The following is a 5,059-nucleotide window of genomic DNA, read 5'->3' on the forward strand; positions in this document are numbered from 1 at the left end:
AACAGTATTAATTCATTGGATTTCTTTTTCTTTACTTCAGCGAAGTAAAGACTACCAAAATATTTATTTTACGTTTTATTTTGCATTTCAAATAAATATTGAGTTTGCTATTTCATTTTTTACAGTTTAAAATTAGATTCTGTGGTGTGAGAACAATATTCAAATGTGTAAAACTGCTGAAATGTTGATGGTAAACAAACATTTTTTTTGTGAGGTAAAAATGCAAATTTGATCTATAACAAGCATCTTTAAATTAAAATATTATTTGTCCTTTGTAGTATAACCAAACACATAGAATTATACTCTACAGCAGATATGCCAAGTTCTCTTATAATAAGCGGAACTGTGCTTCTTTTTTAAAAAGTTGTTTTAATGTTTTTAGAGTCGTTTGTCAAAGGTTTTTTTGGGGGGACTTGTTAAATTCTTATATCGCTTATTTGTGCCTTTTTGTAAAAGCTGACTTCAACACACAGTAAAATAGTTGTAGGAGTGGTTTCGATGATTGAGTAGGTAAATAAATAATCTTACATATTATTGCAATTTTAGAATTATCCTATTCCTACTCTTGTTCAATTAAGAAAACATCCCCACAATCGTGACTTTCTGGCCCGCCCACTTGACATATTTTGTAATCCAACTTAGCCGCGTAAGTCCTAGTTAGAGGGTAATATGTAAGAGGGAGGTTACGAATGATAGTCCTGTCTGTTTTTGTTGGTCCTACTTATGTTTCTCGCGAGACTTGATAACAATACCGTACAGCATATCGTGTGGTTTACCATATTTAATTCAAAATTTGTTTTTCACTGCGTATATATTTTAAACTATCGTGGTCCTGTTTATTTCCATGTTATAGAACCAGAAGTGCTGCTAGTGAGTGCTACTACGATTCGTACAAATAGTTAATACATCACCATATACTGCTAGTTACTATAGGTTTGTTTGTATATCTAATAATGCTAATATTAGTAAGAAAACAAAAAAGGTAATAATATGTGACTAGGCCTAACACAGTTGTGAGCATAACTCACTTTCCAGTCTCCACAATCGGAACTTCGTTCGTGCTTTCGCTAGTGTTAGGATATTTGAAAATGAGCGGCAAGCTAGTAGTAGTAGTAGTAGTCCAGGACTAAACCTTATTATTAATAATATACTTAATATTAGCAAGAATAAACTTGTTTTTATGTTCCTTTATCTTAGACTTTACTGTCCTTAGTGATTGAGACTGAGAGAATTTGTGAAAAAAAAAAGTAGCATAAGCTTTAACGTAAGTTTGATATGAAACGACGATAATTAATATTATTTATTTGTAACATTTCGAAAGGTTTGTTTTGTAATGCATAAGTTAACAGCTGTTAAAAGAATAATTAAGACTCGTGTTTGAGATGCATTATTTCATATTAGTATTAGTGGTATAACAAAACGAACTTAAGTTTAACTTTAGTTAGGCTAGAAACTCATACCTGTGGCCTAATGGCTTAACTTCTAAAGTAGGTTCAAACAACTATTTTATTAATTTATAAAACGTCTGTCATTGTAATGTAGAAATTACTAATAACAAATATATTTATGAATAATGTTTATATATTACTAGACAAATTAGTACTGTTGCTGAATGTAATATCTTTCAAATATCCTGACCAAAAGTCATAACTTGGAACCATTTTTTGCACACTGTAGCTTAGTCACTTGAAACTCGTGGTCTTACGAGTTACCTGTAACATTTCATTTTGTATGTGGTTGTTTAGTGAACAAAAGTCAAAATTTAATATCAACAAAAGTGTCTTTTTAAATTTTTTTTTTTTTGCTTTGGGAATATTCAGCATGTACAGAACAAGCCAAAAAATTGATTTTGTTGGCCTTTTTGAGAAACATGTACATGGTAAATGTAAGCATTATATTTTGTGTGATTAAAAAATTTTGAAATATTTTCAAAATTTGGTCTCACTCAAATATGCAGATATCAAAGATGTGGTATCAAAATTCTTTGAGTTTTTTTTTTTTTAAATATAGAATAACTTCGGTCAAATATATATATATATCTTGTTACTTACACATTTATCTGAACAAAGTTAATTTATTCATATTGTGATTAAATGTCTTTAACATCCACATTTTTTTTATAGTTTTATTTTCCCTGATCGCAAATATATTTTACTGGCAAATATTTGTTAAAATATCTTATGGAAGCTAGTAATAACAATAATGTGTTTGGAAATTTATGTGTATCTACGAATTTCAACATAATTGAGAACACAACAAAGAATTTGCACAAAGAAAAATCAGAAAAGCTCTACCAGTCATGTTTCACAATCTAATTTTCAATAAATATTCTTGGTAAAAGGTCTCCTGGTGGGAGAGCAATAAGTCTTCGAACTTACTATGCTAAAATCAGGAGTTCGATTCCCCTCGGTGGACACAGCAGATAGCTCGATATGGCAATTCTATAAGAAAAAACACATCTTGGTAAAAGTAAAATTTCTTGCAATTCTGTGCCATGATGATAAGAATTTTATGTATTCTGAACAATGAAATTATGCTTATTAAACAATTAAAACCTCTCTTCTCTTTTTTTTTAACTTATCAATTGTTTGATAACTTTGCAGGAAAACTATGATTGAGGAAACGAGAAGACTTTCAACTCCTCATATTGTACGTTATATCTGGAACGCAATTAGCATAATCAAGAAACGAAAACAGAAACCAACTTGTACTCGAATTTCAAGTAACGTTTCTCGTAATCATGAAATTGATTGTGAGAAGCTGTTCCAAGAACTGAATTATGCTGTGTCGGATGACCTTGTTATGCAGCAATGTGTTGAAATAGAAGGTGTCTCGGAACATGCTTATAAACTGACAAATGGAAGCATTGTGAGTATGTTTTTATGTTGTTTGTTTAGAAATGATTTTACATCCTAGGTGTTAAAAGAGAGTATTACTAAGTATGTACAGAAACTATGCAGAACTGTGCGGAAAGAATATACCCTTTTTTACGTAAAATTTCTTCCAATAGATTAAATAAATACTCAAATAAGAAATCGGTGACTACAGTTCTAATACCACCATCAGCATTCTTGATAATCCAGAACCATGATGATTTCACACGGTAACTGTCCATTTTGAGACAGGTGTTGGATACTTGTTCGTAGTATACCTTCCATGAAACTAACAGATGAGCTCGTTGATGCCCCCTGGTTTCTTGTCTATGCCAAGACCTCAGTTGTACAACTATCAGTAATAAGACAGATGGACTTGTATATTCTTGAGTGAGCTGTAAAGAAGGTGACTGGTTTATTGGTTACTTCTGATTAGTCCAGCTTTCACACGTAAACAGGGTGTAATAAAAAAACAAATAACGACTTTAATTGGATTATCCAGCAGCTTGTTTGTTAAAATGATGTAGGCACGGGTGGCCCTACCCAGCCATTTATTGTGTATTGGTTTCTATGTATGAGTGTGTCATACATACTAATAGCACCCTGTATCCTTCCTTCAAGGGTTTTTTTTATTATCATAAAGTAAACACACAAAATTATTTCTAACTTATAGTAGTCATTTAAAAATACTCAAATATCCTGCATTGGATAGAACCACCAGGTAATAAGTAGTCCCACCCAGGAATCGGAATATTACCTTCCCGCATTCCCAAGGAATTTAAGTTTGCTTGAGGAATTTCACCTTTTTAGTTGGCTTTCCCAATCAGGAAGTCATTGTCTATCTGTATTCCTTTAGTTATGACCAATGAAAGTGAACATATTGCATGAATTAAATAAAAAAACAATTCATGAGGGAATGCAACTCTATATGAGAGAATGTAATCATCCTGATAACTTTCTCTCGAGTGAACGTAATTTTATTTCATTATTTCTATCCCTTCCACTTTCAGGCAGAGGCATGGGATAATAAGTAGCCCCAAATGTCTCAAATATTTTTAATTAATTGACACCTTCCTGTGATAATTGTGACACAATGAATTTTTTATATATACACAGATTTGAGTGTGGTTTGTGATTTAATATTTGAAATCAAGAATGGACTCAATTCTTATACCAAAGTATAAAACCTCATGTAAAGATGCAAGAAAAACACATACAAATTCAAGAAATCAGTTTAACACAAAAGTGCGATGCCCTATAAACCGAGCTCTTTCAAAAGGTGGACCATTTGAAATCACTTGACATAGGGTATCGTATTTTTGTGTTAAACTGATGTACAGACTTGTATTAAGAAAGGAAGTAATATTAACAATATCTTTGATGATGGAACTCCCAAATCTTTAGGTTATATTTCATATGTGTAGCTCTTACCTTACATATCTTGCAAATAAAGGGTACAGTCAACGGAGGTCTTCTTACACACAGTTTGTGATATACTCTATGGCATGTTGAACACAATAATACTTTCCCACTTTTGTGGCATTCAAAACAATACCAGTCATGTTTATCCAGTTTCTGAAAAAAAAAACAGAACTTTTAGAAAGCTGTGTATACTATAAACTATGTCCCAAAGAAAAACTCAAATGCTAACTTACGAGTAAAAACAAAAGTACAACTTAACATTAATTTTGATCTTAAAGCCATACCGTATTCCACGTTAATTTATAGTAGAGGTTTGATTAAATTTACCACTCCTACTTTTCTAGAGTGAGGCTTTCTTTGGGTCAGAGCCTACGTCCATTTATAGTAGAGGTTTGATTAAATTTACCACTCCTACTTTTCTAGAGTGAGGCTTTCTTTGGGTCAGAGTCTTCGTCCGTTTATAGTAGAGGTTTGATTAAATTTACCACTCCTACTTTTCTAGAGTGAGGCTTTCTTCGGGTCAGAGTCTACGTCCGGCTCTATAAACAGGCAAGAGCCTTCTGTACATTACCTAAAATACCCGTGAAACAATGTGTTAGCTTATAACTCTTGAAAAGGCGTACTAGCGTATAGTTTTGTTATTTTATGTTCAGTGATGGTTAGAGTTTATTTGATGTTCCAGTGTAACTTCTTTAACTATTGTAAGATTTCTCTGGGAAATTGATTTATTTACTGTAGTTTGTAGATACTTGTGTTAATGTTGG

The 5,059-nt window shown here is 32.0% G+C and overlaps 1 long non-coding RNA gene across 2 annotated transcripts; it reads left to right on the forward strand.

Moving 5' to 3' along the window:
- Positions 1-625: 625 nt before the first annotated feature.
- LOC111087582 lies at positions 626-3,273 on the forward strand. Of its 2 annotated transcripts, none has more exons than XR_002612263.1 (3): positions 626-933; positions 2,604-2,868; positions 3,011-3,273. It is a non-coding gene; the product is annotated as an uncharacterized LOC111087582 (long non-coding RNA). The 2 variants fall into 2 exon arrangements; XR_002612264.1 differs by having other exon boundaries at positions 626-870.
- Positions 3,274-5,059: the final 1,786 nt, after the last annotated feature.

The sequence above is a fragment of the Limulus polyphemus genome, unplaced genomic scaffold (assembly GCF_000517525.1).
Source record: "Limulus polyphemus unplaced genomic scaffold, Limulus_polyphemus-2.1.2 Scaffold2335, whole genome shotgun sequence".
Taxonomy (NCBI): domain Eukaryota; kingdom Metazoa; phylum Arthropoda; class Merostomata; order Xiphosura; family Limulidae; genus Limulus; species Limulus polyphemus.